The following is a 23,308-nucleotide window of genomic DNA, read 5'->3' as shown; positions in this document are numbered from 1 at the left end:
GGAGAACACGCACATTAACCCCCGCCGCGCCGCGCTCTTCGGGGGGATGTCAAGACCCCCGTCCTTTCTCCTCTCTCTCCCCCCGCGCTTACCTGCGTCCCGCAGCCAGCACCGCGCTACTCTCCCCCTTGCCCTCCTCTACCTCTGCACCTTCCCCATCCCAGGCGGCAAAGTCGCTGTGCAGGAGGGGAAACTGAGGCACGGGTAATATCCCCCCCTTCCCCCCCAGCCAGGTGATGAAGAGGAGAGGCAGGAGCGTGTCCTCCTGGTCCTCTGCACCTCACAGACACAGCGTGAGCTTAAGTGGCAAATTCCTCCCCAGCCGCAAGCACGGTCCCCGCGTACTTTTTATCAGCTCATAATTTAACAAATATCACATTTGCTTATGCCGAGTAATTCCTCCTTCCCTCCGCTAGTGGCTAAACACATTAATATTTCCAGGCACAGTTCCATGCTGGTGAAAAGGTGCCGGGGAGCATCCTCAGAGCAAAGAGTCCTGGAGGCAGCAGTCAAACCACAGCTTTCGGGGTGCTGCACCCCTCAAACCCCTCAGCTGCAGCAGTCCAGCCCTAGGGAAAACCAGGTCTCCCCTCTTGCTGTGCCCAATGACTTCCCTGCTTTGCCTTACCCAAAAATCCTCCCTCCATCCCCCCACCGTGTGCTCAGCAGCTTTTACACGGCACCAACATGGGGTGGGTTTTTTTGTTGTTTTTGAGTTCACTGCTGGCAACCTGAGCTGGGATTCAAACTGGTGACCTAGATGTGAAAGGATCCATAGCCCGTTACTAATCCCTGGAGTCTCCGAATCCCCTGTAAACTACTGCTTAATTCACTAACTGTGCTATTTAATCTCTAAAACATTATGAGCTGTGCCGGGCAGAGGAAACACTCCATCAAATAAAGCTTTAGTATTATTGTGCATGCTGACTGGTCATACGAGAAGGGGATTGCTCTGCAAGACTCTCTACTTTTTCCTTGTCTGAAGGTTCTCTGCTCCTTGAATTTAGCACTGGTGGGACGTGCTGCCTCGATTTCTGTGTTTTCCCAGAGGAAACGGCAGCTTTCCCCAGCTCTTGGCAGAAGGGCTTTAATCCCTGCAGTGAATTTGGCTGTCTGAACTGGCAGGGGAGAGGGGGAACGCTGCATTCAGCAGATCCTTTGGGGCCAGAAATTACATGGGAGGGGGTCTCCGAAACCTCACTGCATCAGAGGCAGGGGAAAAAAGACTCTGTCCAGGGTTGTGTTGTTGCACTGGGGTGTACAAGACAGCCAAGAATAAAATACACCAATCCTGCTGGTTGCTGCAGCATCCAGGCACCCCTGGCAGGATGGGGACCCTGCTGGGATACCTGCAGGGCCATCACACAAGAGCTTGCTCTTTGTGGGGCCGCTCCTTTGAATGGGCAGAGACCAACTCCTTTGTCAGCAAAACCAGAGGGATTCCAATAACCACAGCCAGTTAACCTTTTAACACGGAATTCAGCCCCGGATCGCCAGGAGCATCTTAAATTATGAGGAAAAAAAACACCTCCGTGCACTGAAAGCGTGTGAGGCTGGGGCAAAATGTAACCCGCAGAGCTGTTCCAGCCCTTGCCAAGGCTGAATTTGGCCCACTGTTAGGAGATCATCAGCAGCATTGTTTGAAAATCCCAAGGAATTTACATCCAATATGCTCCTGCATACTAAAGCCCGGCAGAATCCCTGGTCTCCCTCCCTCCCTCGCATACATACAATGTACATATAAATCAGCCTGTCACAGCTCGTCTCTTTTCTGACAGCTGTAATTGCTTCGGACTATAAAAATATCTATAGACAATAAACACGACGCGGGAAAACAGCAAAGAGAAAACCAAATCAAGGTTCCTTTAAATAATTCAGTTGCTCCAGCAGCAGAGGAGCCAGCAACTGAGTCCAGCTGTGAAGGTTCAGGAGCAAGAGAAAGAGAGCTTTGTAGCCTCCTCTGGGGATGAGAGAGTCTTTTTTCCTTCACTGGGTTTTGACCACAGCAGCAGCAGAGTTTGCTGCACGCGGGCTGAGCCCATCTGAGCAAGCACCAAGCAGCCTCTCGCTTTCAGCTTCTTCCCTTTCTTCCTACTTAGGTAAAAAGTCTTTTTTTTTTTTTTTTTTCCCCCCTCCTCATTGCGAGCAACAGGCAGGAGACAAACAGAGCGAGCCAAGCACAGCACACTCGAGGTGTAGCTTTATCTCCGTATCCATCTCACTCCTCTCCTTCCCAGCAAGGCTAAAGGCCCCCCTCTCCTGGCAGAGACCACAAACAGGGCAGCAGAAGCAGCGAGGGCTGGACCGGGTGGGAAGTGATGCAGAATCAAGGATGGAGCCAGGGGAAGGATTTTCCCCTAGGGGGGTGGCAGCTGGAGGGGAGGATGCTGAAAGCCTGGATGGAGAAGGGGTTAGAAGGAGCGAGACCCTGGGGCTTTGCTTCCCAAAGGAGCACCTCTATCGATAGCTGGGGAGGAGGAGGCTTGGAGGCAGAGCAGGGAGCAAGTCAGTCCCAAAAACATCCCACAGGAAAGAATGATGGCATTTGGATCGCTGCAAGGGACCCCGACTCCTTCTGCAGGACCCTCCCAGCAAACACTGCCGCAAACTCGGGCTTTTCCTGCAAAACCAAGCCTTAAGCAGCTAATCTGCAGATCTGAGTGGTCCCAAGGGCCGACAATCAGATGCAAATTTGCAGTTCAAGTTCCTCTATCAAGGAAAACAACAACATTGCCGAATTTTTTCCTCCTTCCTCAAGTATCCAGCACGATTCTATTTTATCGTAGCTGCTTACAGGTCCAAGTTAAAGACCCCCTCCCGTCCTACAGACCTATATCCAAACAATCCTACACCTCCCCACACCAATGGATTTCATTCCTGGAGAACAAAAAACTACTTTCAATAAGTAGGTCATAGCAAGGCAATTCGTACAGCCAGACTTTCCTTTTAATTCCTTTTCAGGGAGTTGATAGATGGCAATCTATAGCCCCAAAGTGGAAATTTATTTTTAATCTGAAATGGCCAAATATGATCAGAAACAGAATTTATGCTCGAGACATTCTCGTTCCTTCCGAATGAGAACACGATTTTATAACGCCAGCCGTGCTATCGCATACCACATTATTCTCCAATAAGCTCAGAGTTGCACAAAAAGTGCTTAATTTCCTTGGCATCAGTCAGGTGAATGACACACGAGTCCGGGGGAAGCTTTTCCTGAATAACTGCTGAGCCCTCCGTGCCTTCAACCATTCACCGAAGCCACAAAGGACGAGGGCTCCAGCTCCGCTCACTGCCTCATTTATCCCCTCGTTAACGGTGGCCCCAATTAAGGAACAATGATTGGGAGCCTTACTTGGCCGAAGCCGTTTTGAGCCCTTCTCGCCCCAAAGGCATTCCCGCTCCGAGCTGGAGAAATCGCCCGTTCAGGGCTGTTTCTAGGACAGTTTTTGGAATGCAAGCAGCATCCTCATGGGCGCTCAGCCCTCGATCCCTCGTGCTGGAGGCGGCCAGGGACTCCCGGCACCTTCTTCACGGTGTTTAAAAACAACGCAGGAGACCCCATTAATCCCTGCTAGAGATGCTGTTAATATTTAACTGCAGTTTAGATAAACTTACAGTAACCATCCCATTAAATTTAGATAAAATGTGCTTTTGGGAGCCTTCCCCTAAAGCCACGCTGCCCTGCTCTGCCTGCACTTTGCACCAAGAGCCTCGCAGTAAAAAAAGGAACATTTTGTTTGCCCTTTAAAAAACTGCTGGGCTCGGGTATGTCGCTTGCTCTCATCGTGCTCAGGGACTTTGGAATTTTCAAGCACGAATTAACTCCTTCCAGGGCACCCCCGGCTGAGCTCCAAAGCCTCAGCCAAGGGGCTAGAGGAGCAGGTGCCCTGGAAAAGGCTGCAAATCTGTCCCAAACCAGTGCTGCAAACCCAGCACAGGACTGATCTCCCTGCACCATCTCACCAGGTAACCCAGAATGTGCCCCCGGAGGAGAAGGAAAGCCAAAGTGCCCCACACAACACTGCCAGCCCTAACACACGGCAGCATCCTCAAGGATGCTCAACATCTCATCCCTGGAAAGTGTTCAAGGCCAGGCTGGACAGGGCTTGGAGCACCCTGGGCTAGCAGAAGGTGTCCCTGCCCATGGCAGGGAATGGAACGAAATGAGTTTTAAGGTCCCTTCCAACCCAAACCATCCTGGGACCCTTTGTACATTGCAGAGGGGCCAGGCAGAGCTGCACCCAGGACACAGAATGAGGAGGCTGCACAGCAGCCCTCAAGGCCTCCCTTCTCCCTTTGGATCACTCCTTTCTCCCCCAGGCCTCAGTGTCTGGGCCTCTTACAGCAGTCCAACCAGGCCCACACATTTATGAAGTGACACCTTTGCAGGTCCAGACTCAACATCAAACACCTACACAGAGCCTAAAAAACTGATCAAAGAGCTACTGAGCCACACTGGCACAGTGAGAATTACGAACCGGGACCGATCCTTGGTACAAATCAATATTGATTTTACATAAATCTGTTTCTCACAGCTTCCTTGTGAGGTTATGGTGCTGTATGAGTACCCCAAAAAGCTTCCTCCATACACACCCTGCATCCCCAGCAGTGTTTGATCAGCATGGCTCAGGTGCCAGGGACAGTGATGACGTGGGACAAACCATGCCATTATCCATCCAATGGCAGTTGATAAGTGTGTGACATTAACCCAGAGTTCTACAACTCAATCCCTGCAGTCACTGAAAAGGGAAAAAGCTGAATAGGCAGAAAAGCAAAGCCAGACACTCCTCAGGTCTCACCAAGGATATCTGAGAGCTCCAGCACAGCTCCCTTAAATGTGAAAACACAAGGTTCTACCCACCCTGAGGCTCTGCCCGCAGTCTGGGGGCTCTGTGCTGGATTAACTGTTTGGAAAAAAAGCTCCAAGAGTCGCTGTGCCTTCTCCTGGGATGGTCCCAAGGAAAACACACTGAGCCAAGCCTTCCCCAGCCCATCTGGATATCACACACATCCTAAACTGCAGGAAGCAGCAAAAACCTGGCTGGTTTGCCCCCCCTTCCACCTCAGTTTCACCCCCCAGACCCTTTCCTAACAGAAAACTGCTCAGTCCCTACAAAGCCAGGGGAAGCAGACACTGGGGAGGAGCACATACCTCAGTTCAGACAACCATCAGCAACAAAAAGCAAATACTAAAAGCAGTGCCCCTAAAATCCCACTTTTAAAAGCACTGAGTGTGCTCAGCTGTGCTGGGTGAAAGCCCAGCCCACTGCCAGGTGTTCTGCATCCTCAAATCAGCCTCTCCTGGAGCCACTGGTTTCCCTATTGCCCACACCTGACTCCAGACCGGGATCAGTCACCTCCAAGCCAGGCTTTCCTTTCTGATCCCCCACCAGCCGCTGCCAAAAATGGGCTTTTTCCCATTTTCACCTCAAATCAGCACCTTTGCAGCACCCATCTTTTGCCAGCCTGCTTCCCTGAAGTTGCCAAATTGCTCAAGTATATTCCTTGGGAAAAAAATCCAGGCTCGCTGCTGTATCAATTTGAGTTTTGCCACTGGTCCTCTGACCCTGACGGCTCTCTGCATCCAAGAATAATATTAATAATAGCCATGCCATTAAGCAAGATGCTTGGTTTGAATCTGAAGATTTTGAGAAATGATCTCATAAATTTAATTCCCGGGGTACCATCTTTGAGCGTTAACAGGCACAGTCGCCTCTGAATTCTGGGAAATGAGCATAATTACATGGAGATCGACAAGGCACAAATGCCAAGAATTCTGTTAACCTTTAATACTGCAAAAAAACTCTCCCCTTGTAATTATCTCTTTCCTTTGTCTTAAATGTTACTGATGAATATTTAGTGGGATAAGCAAATAAAAGGACGCTGAGGGGTGCAAGGAGGTGCCGTTCCCTCTGGGATAAGCCTGAACACCTCACAGAATCATTGTGGGTCAGGGTAGGATGGGACCCCAGGTCGCCAAAACTGCTCCATGGGACAATGACACCCCCGTGGTGACACACAGCCACGACAGAGCCGGCAGAGGTCAATTTGAGTTACACCAAAATCCAGATTAATTCCCAGCACTGCTGCAAATGCACCTTTACCCAGGCCTGTGAAGAGCAATCCCATGGCCCCAGTGGGATGGTTTCAGGTGCCCTTTCTCCAAACAGAACTTTGTCTTGGAATAAAACTTCCTGGGCAAAAAACACGTCACCTTTCAAACACATCCTCCCTAGGGCTGCAAATGGCACTGCCCTCTTGCTGCACAGGGAGCCTGATGGAAAGAAGATTTTCTCCCGGTGTGAACTGCATTAATATCTGTCAGAGCTCTGGCATTTCTGCCTATAATGATGAAAAATATGTGCCGGGAATGTGGGGTGCCCCGAGCATCGCCTCCCTCCCCATGAAGTGAAATTAGAAGCAGCTGCTCCTGCTCCCGTCCTCTTTACAGCCCTACAACATTATCTCGGGAAGATGATTATTTGGGAGATGGCGAGGGGATAAGGGAGCCCCGCGACCCATCCGCATTCCAGCGGCGCCCGTGCTGCAGACACGGCTCGGCTCTCCCCTCCCCGGAGCTGCAGAGCGGTGTAAAGGTCACTCTCCTCTCTTAATGTCGCGTCAGAGCCACCACCGAGGGAACGAGGGAAAGAAAAAGGCACATCTCCCCTGCTGGATGGAGAAAACCCAGCTCCGTCCTGGGAGCAGTGTGCCGGCAGGAGGTGGTTGGGCTCTAACCACCCGCAACGCCAAATGCTTTTGGAATGCTTGCCCAGGAGCTCTGGAAGAGGTGGAAGGAGCTTCCTCCTGGGTCTGAAGATGCTGCTTTCAGCCACATCCCAACCAGCAGCTGGGCCTGCTAATGTGGATGGGCACGGAGGCAGCGAACCCTGTGCCGTGGAGGAGAGGGATTGCAGCACACCCCTGTGCTCGTCCCAAAGTGCTGCAGGCATCAGGGAGACAGAGGATATCCCACCCATGAGGGTGCCAGCCCCAGATCCCAAATTAACCAATACTTTCTGGGCCACTGAGGTAGGGAGCCGGTCCACCCAGAAGTCTCACAGTGCCACCAGAGAGGCTGAGTGTCACGGGAGAGGCTGGAGCAGTCACAGAGCAAACTTGGCCTCAGGGCCAGACCTTTACAGATTCCCTGCTCCCTCATTCCAGGAGGAAGGAAGCCAAAGCAGTGTTTATTCACAGAAGACTAGGGAGAAAAATGAGAGGGAAGAGGTGAGTTCATTAAGTCCAACACCTCCCTCTCCCAGGAGGGCTCCACACTTGTGGAAGGGAGGAACTCTGTCCCAGCCCAGGGCCAGGGCTGTGAACAGCAGCGAGGGCTCCAAACCTCCCCGAGAGAGGTGACACCACAACCACCTCAGACCTGGGGTCCCAGCGGCTCCAGCCACCCCCCAGCTACTCCTGACCACAGAATGCGGCAGATGTTTGCTCTCAACCCTTTCCCTTTCCCTTTCCCTTTCCCTTTCCCTGCCTTCCACTGGAGCGAGGTTTCTGGTCTCCAAGCTGCTTTTATGCCCCTTTAAAAGGTTATAAAAGCTGTCTTTATATTCCAATAAAGGGATATAAAAACAACCTTTTTCGCAGTTCAATAAACGTGGTTAACTTTTCCCCCCATTAATACTTTTTTGCCTCAATGCTGTGTGCACGTGTGGGCTGCTGCAGGACAGGGAGGACGATGGGGCTTTGGGCACCACCTCTCAAGGCAGGAGACAGCAGCGCATCCAAAGGGAGAAGGACCAAGAGGCTGTGCTGGGGGCACCAGGCAGGTCTGATGCCAGGCAAAGACAGGCATCCTAATCTAAGCTGCTGCCCAAAAAGGAGCGAGATGAGGATAGAACATCACTGGACACTGTGCTGGTGCATTTGCTGCAAAGAAAATACCTCCTGGAAGCTGGTGTGAGCTCAGGGAAGGGCTGTGCTGTGGCATGAGAAAAATTCAACTGATGAACTCTATAAATCAAGGGGCAAAGAGCTGCCCAGCGGGGTTTTGCCTCTCCTGGTAAAGGCCCGTGGATGTAAGGGATGATAAACCGCAGCCACCCTGGTCTCCATCCCTGCACAAACCAGCAGCTGCTGCACCCAGGGCTGTGCCACCTCTCTCCTGGGTGACAAGGGACAGGTCACTTCATCCCGCACTGCCAACCCCCTGCTCTTGGCAACACCATTTAGACCTTCCAGGCCGTGGGTCAGGAATTGTCCTGTCTGGTGCATCAGTGCCACATGAAGCCTGACAGGTCCCTGCTCCCCACGCAGCCTCCAGACACGGCTCTAATTATTATTTACCGTTTGTGCAGCCATCCCGTGGCTTGCAATCCGTCTTTCTCAAAAGCGTCCTTTTCCTTGGAAGAGGATCTAAACCTGTCCTGCTGCTCGTCCAACAGCCTCTCCAGGCATTAAAACAAGGAGGTTTATTATTTTTGGTGACAGCCTGTTCTGCAAGGTGAACACAACTCGTATGAATCAAACCGACCTGGATTTCATACATCATCCCCCAGCAGCACCAACGCGAAGGGCAGGAGGGGTTTGGCTGCCGAATGCAGAGCAGAGCAGGGAGTTCATTGGTGCTGATCTATGGGTGATGGGGAGCCTGTGGGGTGCTGGGACTGTGGCTGCTGGAGGGAGAAGAGTGGGGGAGATGTGAGTCCATAAATAAGGCAAGCTGGAGAGAGCAGCTACCAGGAGCTGGAATTGAAGCCCAGCACCAAGGCAGTGAGAATCTTTCCAACTGTGTCCCCGCTTCCTGACCTCATTTCTCCCCTTCCTGCCCCTGCATGGGTACTGTGGGATGGGGACCAAACTCTGAGCAGGGCGGATGATCTTGTCCCAGAATCCCAGAATGGTTTGGATTGGAAGGGACCTCCTACCATGAGCACCTTGCACTATCCCAGGGTGCTCCAAGCCCCATCCAGCCTGGCCTTGAAAACTTCCAGGGATGGGGCAGCCACAGCTTCTCTGGACACCCTGCGCCAGGGCCTCACCCTCAGTAAGGAATTTCTTCCTAATATCCAATCTAACCCTGCCCTTGGCCGAGGGGCTCCTTGTCCCCACCACGCACCCTGTCCCAACTTGCTCCATCCCACCCAGGCTGAGCCCTCCCTGCCACCTCCAGCTAATTAACCCAGCTAATTGCCTTGGCCAGGTTCTTTTTTAAGGCTGCAGGAGAATGATGAGGGTGAAGGGAGAGGGTGAGTATGCAGGGCTCCCTGGGGAATTCAGAAGCATTTACAGTCCCTGGCACGAGAAAATCCATACTCATCTTGGCTCTGGGAGGCAGGGCTGCCCTCCCACACTCCTATTAGCAATTCCCAATCATCTTTTATTAGGCCTGCATTGATTTGCTGCTCATTTCAGTGGGAACGAAGAACTAAGAGCCTCAGCCTGGCCTCAGCTGAGGAATCCAGGCACGGAGCCGGAGGAGATCTTGGGGGATGCTGACCCGGGTTCAGCTGTGCCACTACGGAGCAGAAGCAGAGCTGTTCTTCCAAAATAGCCTTTCACATCCCACAAAGCTGGCAAGGACGTGAGGAAGAGGGATCAAGGGTAGGAGGGGCTGGAGGCTCCTCCTGGTTGGTATTTAGGGTGCTCCTTTCATACTGGGGAGGGGAATTTTGTCTAGCAGGGATTCCTGGGAGAAGTCGCCTGGATCCCACGCTCCAAAACCCCAACCCTGCAGAGCAGCTCAGGCCAGTTATTACCCCCTGGGAGAAACAGTCTCCTAACACTGCTCCGGTTTCCAAGCCAACATTATTTCCATGTAGCTTGTGAAACACAAATTCTGTTAGGAATCATCTGAATATTTTGTTCTAATAATGCCCTAACACCAGCATACCCATTAGCACATACATGGAAAGGAGCATTTGAATATCAAAACAAAGAAAATTTAGAGGTGTTTTTTCCCCTCCTGGCAAAGGCACCGCTGTTAGTTATCAGTTTCCAACTGTTAGCACCACAGCCTTTCCATGCGTGTCCCTGCTGTCATCAAACCTGCTGCTCCCTGCACCCCGTGTCCTGAGATAACCCGAGATGTGCAGCCATGGCCACAAAAGGGCCCCACAGTCCCCGGGGAGGAGAAGGGCTGAGAAGGACAGGGTGACAGCTCTGCAGAGGGGATGGTGGGAGATGCAAATCTCCAGCTGTGTGAGCCACAGATAAATCCCTCTGCACCCGGCAGCTCTGCCTCATCCCATCACAGCACCCACCTCATCCCATCCCATCACCCACCTCATCCCGTCACAGCATCCACCTCATCCCATCACAGCACCCACCTCATCCCGTTATCATCTCACCTCATCCCATCATGCACCCACCTTGTTTTGATGCCTTTTCCTGGTCTAAAAATCAAGAGTCATACACGGTTAGAAGGGGAAAAGGGATTTTACCTCGGTATTTATTTTAAGGATCCTTAGGTGCACACGTCCAGGTCATATGCATCGAGATGCACCCCACCGAGCCTATCCTCTTCCCAACATTGGGTATATCATTATAGGTGTTACTAATTAGCAGATCTATCAAAGATTCCCCAATGAGAGGCTCAAGTGAGCCCCCCTCCCCAAGGAACCTTCCCCTGGATGGTTCTATCTTGGTTTACAGAATGTGTTCTGGAGAGGACCTTGGGCTCTGGGGCACACTGATCCCAGGCTACGAAGCTTCTAAAATGTTGAGTCTCGCAGCTTGACAAACAAGTCCAAGAATGTAGGCAAAAAGCACTGGGAATACAGAAGTTGTAAAAAGGTATAACAGGGGTATAAAAGAAAAGGCAAAAATCTTCATGGCATCAGTTTGATCACAGCATCCACCTCATCCCATCATGGCAACACCTCATCCCATCCCAGCACCCACCTCATCCCATCATAACATCCACCTCTTTCCACCACGAAACCAACCCCATCCCACTACATCCCAGCAGACCGAGGTGAAGGGATACACTAAAAGCCACGGTTTTGTTGCATTTGGAATAAATTATATGTATTTTTTTAGAATGCCCCTGCATTTAGAAAGCCAGAGCCACTCTCTAAAGCACCCCAGGAAATATGAAGCCAGGAGAGCGGACTCAGAGAACAGCTCACAATGCCTGCGGTGAGGCAGATGAAAGCCGAGGGCTGCATCCTTGGATGTCCCTCACTTCAGACGGAGCGGGAGGAAATACAGACACTCTTAAAACTCTGCCCCAGATCTGCCAGCACAGAAAGTTTCCCTCTGCTTTGAACCAGGCAACCGACTTCTCTCCCCGGGAAGCGGCCGCCGCCGGGCAGCGTGCGGGAGGCGAGGGGAAGAGGATATTGGATATCAGCAGGGTCCAATGCTGCCCAGAGGGTGGCTGAGGTGATGCTGCAGAGTGACTGTCACCCACCCAGCTGAAGCTGGGGCTGTGGTGCCCAGGATCCAGGGTTAAGGAGAGGGATGTGAGTAAAGCAGGTGTAAGTTTTGCCTCCAGGAAACAAGGGTTTGCTTCTACGCACATGTTCTGATGCCAGTTACAAGCATGTAAGGAGCAAATTGGGTGTGATCCAGAGCAGCAGCTCTTCAGCGTTGAGTCAGACCTCACGTTACTTAAGGCTTCACTGCCCATTTTTCCCCCCCTCTTGCTGTTTTTCTCCCTGTCTACCTCCAGGCAGTCCAGGAACAAGACAGGGAGGTGAAATCTGGAACTCCATGAGAAGTGAAGTCCTGTAAGGAACGTGCTGTTGGATTCCCCTTTCCCTGCCCATCAGTGGATGCTGGTGTCCCACAGCAGACAGAGGTGCAGGAATTGTGTCCCACGCTGAAATGGGGCTGCCACAGCCCTTGCTGGCACCCACCGTGCCTTTCGCCTGGCATTGGCGCACAGCTCACAAAGGGAGCGGGCCAAATTCCTCCCTGGCGTAGCTTAATTGAAGTCGATGATGGTACACCAGGGATGAACCTGGCCCACTGTCCTGAGCTGGAGTCCACAACAAATCCAGCTGGCAACTCAGTGGCAACAGGAAGGATCCCTGGCACCGGGAGCAGCGCTGGGAGCTGCGGTCGGCATTTGCGGGTGGGAGACAGACTCAATAAACCCAGGGCTAAGTAAACCAGATCTGTAATAAATAACAACCAGCATTCCACCTCTTCCAAATGCTACAGAGATCCAGCCCAAATTGTCCTCCCAAGCCCCATGAGCGGTGGGGACATTTCATTAGCCCTGTTATACTGACAGGGAAACAGGCGCTGGGAGCCTAATAATAATAAAAATCCATTATGTCTCAGTGCTTGTTGTCTGTGTATCCCAACTAGCAGCTCCAAAAGGCAGGGAAATGGCTGGGCTGGTTTTACTGGAGTCAGGGGGATGGAAATGTGCAAGGAGGTTGGTAATTAGCTTCGGGTCACTCATCAAGATGAAGTTTGCTGAGCAGTGCCACCAGGCCACATCCAGGCTGGGCTGAGGTGCTCGAAGCTGCAAGCAGGATGGATCAGGGAAAATGCTGTTCTACAGCCAGTAACTGAAGGAGGTTTCAGGTAATCCCAGAATCATTAAGGTTGGAAAAGCCCTCCAAGGTGATCGAGTCCAACCTGTGACCAATCCCCACCTTGTCACCCAGCCCAGAGCACTGAGTGCCATGTCCAGGTGTTCCTTGGACACCTCCAGGGATGGGGACTCCAACACCTCTCTGGGCAGCTGCTTCCAATGCTCGACAACCCTTTCCATAAAGAAATTCCACCTGATATCCACCTGAACCTCTCTGTCACAGCTTGAGGTCCTCCTGAGCTGTCCCTTGTTCCTTGGGAGAAGAGGCTGACCCCCACCCGGTGGCACCCTCCTGTCAGGGAGCTGTAGAGAGTAAGAAGTCCAACCTGTCTGCACCTGGATGGAGGGATCTGCAGCAGCTCAGATCCCTCTGCCCATCCAAACCCATGCCAACAGATACCAGGGAGGTCCCACCAAAACTCTAATGTGGCTTTATGCTGAGCTTGAGGGGTGTGATTGCCCTTTTGTGGTGTGATTACACCACAGCTCCGCTTCCCACACCTGCAATTTTCACTCTACTCCTACAACTCCAAGGCTCCATAGCTGCAAATTAATTAAAGTGTAAGTGCAAAATCAGTGGTGCCACCGAATGTTAAAAATACCATTCCATGGTGACCGGGAAGCCAAAGCCACAATTTTGGAGATGGAGGTAACGTTAAGAGCTGAAATGTAGAGAAATTCCAGTTATAGGGACAAGTGGGAGGCGGTGAGGTTATCCAAAAGCTTTACCACGGTGTAATTACACCGTATTCGTCAGGTAATTACAGCCCTGCTATTATATGCTACAACTCTCCGTTCCATGCCTAATCCCATGAGGTAGATTCAGAGGGATAAAAGGCAGCAGCAGCAGACACCTGACTGCTGCAAGAAGGAATGATGGACGTGGATTGACAGGGACAGCAAAAGGAGAGGAGGTAGGAATGGAAATGCGCCAGGTATCCGGAGCAATCGCTTACACCCAGAGCAGCCCCACGCTCATTCCGACCCTCTGATGCTCCAGGGATCCCCACCATGCAACGGGGAAGAGCCGGGCTCGGTTGACTGGGATCTATTGAGGCGGTGTAAGCATTCATCAAAAGCCAATCTGCCTCTGGAAAGCAGAAAAAGAGGTTACTCCGGATTAATTTTTCACTTCCGAAGCTTTATGGGGAGTTCTCAAAGTGTCAGCTCGCAAGGCTTCAATATTTTCTGAACGAGAAGCTCAAGTGCTGGTTCCAAACTCCTCTGTTTGGATTGTCAGGTAATTTGTACCCAAACATTTCAATTAAAAATTTCTGTTCGCTCATCTGTTTGGGTCTTTTTCTGGGGAGAGAGATGAAGGATTTGGAGGTTTTGCTTATTTCCCAATTTCTATCATTTTGATGCTTCATAAGCTACTTCAGGGTTGAACAGCGTGGGGGAAACCTAAGAGCCCATTGCAGGGAGAGCATCCAGCCCTGGCTGCGGGGTGGGTTCATCCCTACAGCTCCTCCCCTGCCCTGTGGCACATCAGAGTGTGCCAGGGTCCCCAAGGCGATTTTTTTTTGGCAGCAGGGCACTGGTGGAATCCCCATTCCTGAGGAATTTAAAAGCTGTGTAGAGCTGGTTCAGTGGTGGGTGTGGCAGTGCTGGAGGAACAGGTGGACTCAATGATCTTGGAGGGGTTTTCCAACCTAAATTATTCCATTCCATTGTTTTCTATTCTATTCTATTCTATTCTTTCTTCTATTCCAATTCTATTTGGTTTTATTTTCAATTCTCTCCTCATTTTATTCCATTCCATCCTATTCCATGATTTCCAGGGCTTGTCTCCACCCAGACCAGCACAGGGCTCCTGTTCCACAAGGCTGGGCAAACATTCAGTGGAATAAATCCCACCCTGCTCTGTGGGGTCCCATTTGGAGCTCCAGTGCTCCATGACCTTATTTAACATTCCCCATTCCCAAGGCAGCCCAGCTAGTCCTGATGTTCCTCTCAGGTCTCCTACTGCTCCCTACTCCCACCTGATCCTGTTTTCCTGGTGCTATTTGCATTCCTATTTCCACGGCAGGTGGGCACAGGAGGGGATGTACGGATCCGTATCCATGGTGGAATTCAGCAAGGTCTGGAATAACCCCAACCCTTCCTGCTGCACAGCACGGCACGGAAAACAGAGACTGTTCCCCTTTGGTGCTCCCAGAACATTCACACAGAGCAGATGTGGGCATGGAGTTACAATCAGGTGGGGCACAAACTGTGATTTTGCTGGGGGTTTTTGTTGTTTGGGTTTAGGTTTTTTTCCTTCTTTAAGTCAAGCTGGACCAAATTCTTTGTCATCTGCTCCTGCAGAAGCCATGGAGGATTTGTGGAGCCACAACGGCAGAGAAGGAGCAAATCCCTGTGGGATGCCAGAATGCATCCCAAGGGAGCAACTCAGGGAGTTGCATCCACCTGGACTGGCTCTAATCCCTCTGGGTGCAGTTCCATCCAGCAAAATCCTTCCTTTGCAAGGGGCCAGCACAGCTGCCATGGGAAATAAGGGCCGAGCCATTGCCGGAGTGATCTTACAGGAATGATCCCCATCTCCATTAGGGGCTCAGCTAAGCCATGAAGCCTGAAAGTTGATTATACCTTTCGTTAGGAATGACTGAATGATGTTTTAAAGCTGGAAAATGAACTCGCAGCTAAGAGGAAACACTTTCTTGGCGAGGCCGTAGAGTAGGTTCCCCGCGGAATAGATGCAGCTGTGAGAGTCAAAATTAAATTGATATTAGAAAATTTCCTGAGGGGAAAAAAAGTCATCTGGTGCCTGCAGAAATGGCATCGTGCAGAGAGCTGACTAGGAAATGGAAAGCCGCTGAAACTCAAATATATATACGTGTACATATTTATATATATGTTTAAATAAAAAAGAAAATATCCTCTAACTTCCCCGTCTCAGCAGAAATCTTCCAAAAGTAAAATTTTCATGGAATGAATTATTTTTCCCCCCTGTTCACCTAATGCAAGGACATTCCAGCTAGCTCCTGGCTCCTGGAAGAGTCATCTGTGTCCTGTAGATGGGACACAACATGGCAAGTGGCCTTCCAGTGGGTTTTGGGGTTTGGGGTTTGGTGCTTCCCACTGCCTCCCAGCAGGTCCCCCTGTCTAACCGGGACAACTCCTGGCTCAGCCATCAGACAACCAAACCACTGAGCTCCTTCCAGACAATCACCTAGATTTAGATATTCCCAACGGAAAAATTAAAAAAAGAAGGAAAGTATCCCAGGAATTTTGCAATAAAGGCACTTTCCGTGGGGAAATGTGCATTGATGGAAGACCGACAGGGCTGACCAACCTGGTCTAGTTGAAGATGTCTCTGATCACTACAGGAGATGGGACTAGGTGAGCTTTAAGGTCCTTTCCAAGCCAAACCATTCTAGGATTCACAGCCAGAATTCCAAAGGTGGCTTTCTCCATCCCTCCTCACCATGCCCTGATGTGCATTTGGGGATGTGCAAATGGAGCAAAGCAAAAAGATGCAGATGCAAAAGCACAAAGCCCAGGTGGAAACAGGAAAATCCCTCTTGCATCGGCCTCCCTTGTCTCCCTCCATCCAGACGGAGGCACCAGGAGCCTGCACGTTTCCATTTGCACTGGCAGGGAGAGCAGGGACGGCTCCAGCCACATCCGCAGCGGGAACCTTCGGATCAGATTAACGAAAAGCCACTGATGGCGACAGTTCCTCTGCTGCCCCCGTCGCCGCTCACAATTTACTGTAACAGCCTCTGGGAAGGGACACACATTCCTTCGGCGTTTATCCAAGGAAAGGTGGAGGCTCCGTGGGGAGCACAGCCTGGGGGCAGCTGGAAGGACGCTGCCAGCACCCGCTCACCCCCACCCCGCGGCATCGCTCCTGGACACGCTGCTTGTCCCAGGCCAGGGACACATCCACCAGCCTTGGCTCTGCCTCAAACATCATCTCTCCCTTATTTGCTCGAATTAAATCATCCAGCATGGCCAGCTCGCTCCAGGAATGAGTTGAAGCTCCCTGCAACACAGGGCCACCCATCCATCCCCACAACCCTGCACAGCACAGCATTCCACTCCTAAATTCCCGCTGGGAGCACCTCCACACCACCACTGCTCCAAATTAGATCCCCCCTAAACCTTCCTTTTGACCTCTAAAATAAAAACAGTCATAATTAAGATGGGCTGGGTTTATTAGCTGGCAGATTCCAGCAGTATTTCCATACTTTTTCCTGCAACCCCAGCATCTCAAAGCTGCTGCTCACCCAAAGCCTGGATTCCTCCGCAATTGCACGGTGCCAGTAACATTAAAGAAAACATCAACTCTGATGAGACCACTGAGACCTGCAATAAAAACAGGAGGGCTGGTTGTACCACACACATCTGCTGCCAGCATCCTCCCCCACACCTGACTCCTGCTCTCCAGGCTGGAATCCAAAGGGGTCACGGCACCCTTGGGGAGCCCCACACCACCCACCCATCTCTGACTGAACAGAACCATTGCCAAATCAGAACTCAGAGGATGGAAACTCCAAACACGCGCTCCCAAAGGCAGCTTGTGAGAATCTACAAGGCAGCAGCGATGGAACAAGGTCAGAAAGGGAAAAATCAGTGGCAAAGAGGAGCCAGGACCTCGAGTCCAGGCTCTGAGAGGGAAGATAATAAAAAGGCATCATCCCTTCGCCATCAGTGAATTGTTGCTTAAGCCCGAGGATCACAGACAGCCCTCTCGTCTGAATGGAGCAGTCAAGTGAAGACATTTCCCAGCCATTAAGTCGAGCGATAAAGCGCCCGCAGTAAAGTCAGAGAAGTGGAATTTATCATGGCACCGTACAGATTGTAGGGCCAGGAGAGAGCTGGCTCGGGTCAGCAGGTTGACCTCTTGTGTTGTCTAAAGATCTCTCCCTTCATCACCTCCATTAACATCCCATCTCCGCGCTGCGGCCGGCGCCAGCGCTCCCTCCCCAGGCACTCTCCCCCTTCCCTCCCAACGGGGGGGCCCTTTCTTAATGGCCAAGCAAGAAAACTTCCCCTTCCTTAGCTCCAGGCCACTACTCCTTGTCCTACCGCCTTTGGAGACCTGGAATAATTGCCTTTCTTCATTTCCAACATTGTCCAGAAGGTCTTTAGAGACTGTGATCCCTTCCCACCTCCTCAGGAGGCTTCTCCTCCTTTGCTAGAGTATAATTTAGGGCTGGAATGGGGCAGCCCAACCTTGTCATGTGCCTGCTCTGGGAAGTCACCTCCACCTGGAAACTTCCAGGAAAGGAGTTTTATCCTGCCAATGACATTTTATTTTTGCTCAAATCTGCACAGGGATCATCCTGCTCCTCCCAGCCAGCAATGCAGCTTTAAAATCTCTGTTGCCCAGAGAAGCTGTGGCTGCCTCATCCCTGGAAGTGCTCAAGGCCAGGTTGGACAAGGCTTGGAGCAACCTGGACTAGTGGAAAGTGTCTCTACCTGTGGCAGGGGGTGGAATGAGATGAACTTTAAGGTCCCTTTCAACCCAAACCAGTCTGTGATTCTTCGATTCTACAAAACCCTCTTTGGTTATGGCGTTCAATAAGGAAATAAATGAATTTTGAACAACGGCATGCAGCCAGTAAGGGAAAACTGGGGCAGTCAAGGGTGGCAAAAGTTCCTCCAAACCCCTGTGATCTGAGATCTCAGCCACTCAACTCACACCAGGCAGGTTTTTGTTTGGGATCAATGACCTCGTTTAGACCAAAACCATCCAAGCCCAGCAACCTGCAGCACAGAGGATGTTTTCTTGCTGTTGGTTGGCTGAAGTTATTCTCATTTCTGCCTTTTTCTATTTCCTAGCAGAGACAGCAAAATAACCATCGGGAAGACAATTCCCAGGATGATTCCTGCCTTGTATCAGAGGAGCCAAAATGCACAGATGAAAACTCTGCAAATGTTTTGCAAGGGAGAAGGAGCCCTTTTGAAGATGGCTGATTTCCCAGCACAAACATTTCATCCATCCCTGAGAGTTCTTTGCAAAACAGTTTTGAGCCCCACAAAAAAAAAAAAAACCAACAAGAAAACCCAAAAAACTGTCAAAACATTGTGAAGGAGGCTGAATTCTTTTGTTCATTTCGAAAGGAACCATCAGCACCCAGGACCAACAGACTGGTGGGTGCACAACAGTACATGGAATTCAGGTATTTGGTTTTTCTGCCTTCTCCGTACAAGAGCCAAGTGGTTGCAGTGCTCCCTGTCAGAGGGACAGCACAGGGTCACCACACTGAAGCTCCAAAATTAAACAACCAACCTCTCTGTACCCAAAAAGTGCAACCCAAAAAAATGCGGAACCCCACATATCATAGAAACCCAGACATAGAAACACAGGGACACCTTCCACTAGCCCAGGTTGCTCCAATCCCCGTCCAGCCTGGCCTTGGACACTTCCAGGGATCCAGGGGCAGCCTATTCAAGTTCAAATTAATTACTTCATTTCTCATGCTAATGAAGCATCAGCCAAACGTCCTGTTCGGAATTAAAGTGTCACGAGAGGTGGTTAAACAATGGTGTCTGAGGGGCATGCCTTGTCCTCAGTTCCTCTCCAGCTCTCCTGGAGCCCCTTTAGGCCCTGCAAGGGGCTCTGAGCTCTCCCTGGAGCCTTCTCCTTTCCAGGTGAGCACCCCCAGCTCTCCCAGCCTGGCTCCAGAGCAGAGGGGCTCCAGCCCTGGGAGCATCTCCGTGGCCTCCTCTGGACTCTGTCCAGCAGCTCCACATCCCTCTGCTGTTGGAGGCCCAAAAAAAATAGAGATTTGATGCTATGCTGCTATTTCCTCCCCGCCTGGCTGCTTTCCACCCTCTCCCCCCTCCCTTCTGCATCCTCTCCTGCTGTCCCCCAGGTCCCACCGATCCCCGCAGCCCCTCCTGGCCAGCCCGGGGCCCTCGGCCGCTGCCCATCCATGCGGACGGCTGCCGGGAGCACAGGGGAGGCTGTGCTGGTGTCTCGCCCCGTTTCCTCCTCTCCACCTGGCTGCTCCACCGGCCGGCTCCTGCCAGGAGCAGCCAGGCGATGGGAGCGGGCGGGAGCGCCGGATGGATGGGCAGCGACTGTCAGCACAGCCAGCGCTGCACAGGCGCTCCCAACAAGCTCCTGGGGTGTCTGCCAGCCCCGGGCCCGTGTGCTCCCAGCTATTCCTGCTACCCCATCCCCTCGCCCCAGCTTGCTCGAGCACCAGCTTAGTGCTGGAGCATCGTCCTTTTAGAGGAGCAACAAAAACCAAACCACCGGACCACGCTCAGCAGGAGGAATATGGATGTTACACGCACTCCTGGCTCGCTTGCCAAAAAACCAGGCTAACACCAGGGTGATGTGGCCCCAGGCCTGCAGTCCCTCCTAGGATTAGCTCTAGACATGACCTGCCCCTGAGCCAGCACGGGTTTAACACCCAAAACAGGCTGCAGGCGCCTAAGGAAGCACACAAGCCCCCCTCACACCCCAACCCCGTGAGACATCCATCCCAAGCTGTTGCCCATCCCTCATTTCTCTGCATTCCAGCTCCCATTACAAAAGCCAGGTGGGAGGGAGGGATGCAGGGAGCTGCTGCTTTCCAACCAAGCCAGAAGGCAGCTCTGGTGCTTCTGAGCATCCCCTCCCCGTGCGAGCACCGGGGGAGGAGCGGCACCCTGGGTGCAGCGGGCTGGGGGATGATGGGATGCAGTAGCTAATTTGCACTAATGGTCCCAGAAAGGCAGGGAGTGCTCTCCAGAGGAGAACACACTCGAGCAATAACCTAAATAGCTCCGCGTTTCCAAGCAAAAAGTCCTTGAGGATGGAAGAGAGGCCCTACAGTGGAATTTCTCCCCCCACCTGCACCAAAACTTGGCTGGGGATGTTGGAAAACAGCTGCCTAGGCAGGGAAAAGCATCAGATCTGCAATGTGGGCAGCAGCTCTTGGAAGAAGCTGGACCATGGCTGGATGTCCAGCGCTGCTTTCTGTGCCCGCTTGGACAGACTGAGGCAGTCCTGGGAAGAGCCCAGCCCGGAGCATGTTTGGCTCTGCCGTCAGCCCAAGGCAAAAAAGTCAGTCCATCTGTGCTGAGACAGGTTGATATAGAGGGTGAAATGCCTAAGTAAAATTCCACAACAGGGCATTAAAAAGATGTAATAAAATATACACGAGTTATTAAATATTGTCATCAAGATGAGTCATAAATCAGAGATTTTATGGGTTCTGATTATAAATTCCATTTATTCTGTAAGCGTTTAAAGAAAGAAAAATGGAGATTCAGTAAAGATTTAAGCCCAGCCATGATGCTGCTGATATTTCACTGTTGCTTGTGGATGACACAGCTGTGGGAGCCCAGTGTTGGGTGCATGGAATTGTCTGGAAGGGTCCTCTTGGGCTGCTGTGCCATGAAAAATTCCAACATCCTTATGGATACCACTACAGAGCTCCTGTACTGCAAAATCTCCTCCCCAGCTCCCTCCTCGCCCTGTTCATGGGTTGTAAGATGCAGCTGACTTTCACAAAGAGAGAAATCATCAGTTCAGAGAAGGGGATGCTAAAACCAGCAAGTGTATGTGGGAAATACCTTTTCCCCTCTTCAAATGCCAAGAGAAATATCAAAGAAATTGCTTTCTTGGAAAGACTCAAGGGCTCAAAGAAATTGTCAAGTGTCGGGTGCCAGCACCTCCCTCCTACTGCCGCAGCAGGGCCGTGAGGCTTCTCCTGTAGAGATGCCACCACAAAGAACTGTCAGGAGACACAAGCCTTGAAAAGATCTCCACAGGAAAACAAGCAAAGGGACAGCCCGTGCCATCCCATTTTGAGGAGGATCCCAGCTCAAGGCAGCCTGAAGGTACCAAAACCCTGCTCTGCCCTGGTATTTTACAGGCACAACCCAGGCGTGGCGACAGCCCTGGCGCTCTCTCAGAAATGAGTATGTCCTGTATTTAATGCCCATTCCCATTTTTCAGCGTCACAAAACAGTGCCAGATTGTTCCTTCTCCAGCCCTAAAAACGGGTTGACTCAGTCCCCAGCCTGCATTTTTCAGCTAAGACAAAACACACACCTGATGTACAGCTTTGCACGGGCTGTTTCCGTTCACCTTAATCCATTCCCCATCCTATTGCAGTTCATTTCCAGGGGAACCAAAGCCCACGGACACAGATCCATAACCCCAACCATTAAATCCCATCTCTCAGATAGGCTGGGTGGAAGCTGGACCACAGGGCAGATCCTGTTTAATTAGGGCTCATAAAACCAGCTCAGTGCTGCACCGGGGAGTGGGGCTGATTTGCAGCTGCCTTTAAAACGGAGCAGGGTTACTGCTTCAGCAGTTTTCCCAGCCAGTTTTATGGATGCAACAATAAAGCCAAAAAAAAAAAAAAAAAAAAGAAGTTTGCGTGCCAGGAGTTTTAGTGCCGAAGCATCTGATAACGTCACGGCAGCTTGTCATGGGATGGAGGGAAGGAGAGCGCTGGGATGGGAGTGGAGATGAGGATGAGCTGCGGGAGGGAGGCAAACCCAGCCTTGCTAAGCCACAACAGCTCCTCAACGGGGAGATAAGACACGTTCAAAATGAGCTGTGCCGTATTTCCAAACAGTCTGTGTGAAGGTTTATGTCTGGCCAGATGAAGCAGTGATGGGCTGCCAGGCTGGGGTTTATGAGGTGCAGCAAGGAGGGGATGCCATGAGCCTCAACCGGGGGAAACACTGGGATATACAGAATCCTAGAATCCCAGAATGGTTTGGATTGGAAGGGAGCTTAAATCTCACCCAGTCCCATCCTTGCCATGGGCAGGGACACCTTCTGCTATCCCAGGGTGCTTCAAGCCCCATCCAACCTGGCCTGGGACACTTCCAGGGATCCAGGGGCAGCCACAGCTGCTCTGGGCACCCTGTGCCAGGGCCTGCCCACCCTTCCAGGGAACAATTTCTTTCCTATATCCCATCTAAAGCTACTCTCTTTCATCAAAACAAATTAAATAAGGCTTCTTTATTTTTTTTTTTTAATTTCGGAGTAGAAATTCTGTCATCTGCCTACTGTCAGCTCTTCTAGAGCATCTCAGGCTGCACCTGAATTGCTGTGCTGGTGTTTTATAGCCTGGTGCACATCCCTGGACAAGCTCTCCCTGCTGTTTGCAGGTGGAATCCATCTCACAAGGAGCCAGAGTGTGGGAAAGGAGCAGGAATTGCTGCTGAGCCTCCAACATACAGCCTGGCCACTGCTCAAGGTGAGCTGGTTGTTTGTGGGAGCCCCCACGACAGCCCCAGGAATAGGCACGACAATCCAGGTGGGCATTTGGAAAGATGAACTGGCAGATCAGGGAAAAAGGCGGGGAGGGCAAAAAGCAGCACACGAGGTTACTGGGATATGAAAATAAGAGGATGAAAGCCTCCCTCAATGCCAGCCAGGGCAAATCAGCGCTTCCCTTCCTGCCTCGCCGGCTGCAGCTTTGGGTAAAAATGTGATGAAGCAGCTTTATGCATGAAAGAGGCCAATTTAAAAGAAAAAAACCAGGGCAAGTGTAAGGAAAAAGAAGAACAGAGCGAGACTGATGGGGTCAGGGCGCTGTTAAGGATGTCAATACCCATCACTCACGAATAACCTTTCTGTAACTCCTGACCCCGCGGTGGCTGTCGCGAAACCGCAGCAAAATTAAAACAGAAATGAAGCAGCATCAGGTCCCGGCGAGAGGAGGCAGAGCCTGACAGGCAAGGTAAGGGCCTGACGCGCGGACAAGAAGGGGGCACGGCGCCGGGCCACGGCGTCCCCCGCGCTCCCGGGAAAAGTGCAAGGGATGCAGGATGCGGCGGAGGCGGCGGGCAGGGGGGGCGGGGGGGGAACGCTCTCCGCGCTCACGCGGGCCC

The 23,308-nt window shown here is 51.7% G+C and overlaps 1 long non-coding RNA gene across 1 annotated transcript; it reads left to right on the top strand.

The window, feature by feature from the left end:
• Window positions 1-13,341: 13,341 nt before the first annotated feature.
• LOC108447666 lies at window positions 13,342-16,788 on the top strand. Its single transcript, XR_001863334.1, has 3 exons — window positions 13,342-13,745; window positions 14,535-14,705; window positions 14,813-16,788. It is a non-coding gene; the product is annotated as an uncharacterized LOC108447666 (long non-coding RNA).
• The last annotated feature ends 6,520 nt before the right edge of the window (window positions 16,789-23,308 follow it).

The sequence above is a fragment of the Corvus brachyrhynchos genome, unplaced genomic scaffold (assembly GCF_000691975.1).
Source record: "Corvus brachyrhynchos isolate BGI_N302 unplaced genomic scaffold, ASM69197v1 scaffold46, whole genome shotgun sequence".
NCBI lineage: Eukaryota > Metazoa > Chordata > Aves > Passeriformes > Corvidae > Corvus > Corvus brachyrhynchos.
This window is presented reverse-complemented; position numbering and strand designations above follow the sequence as displayed.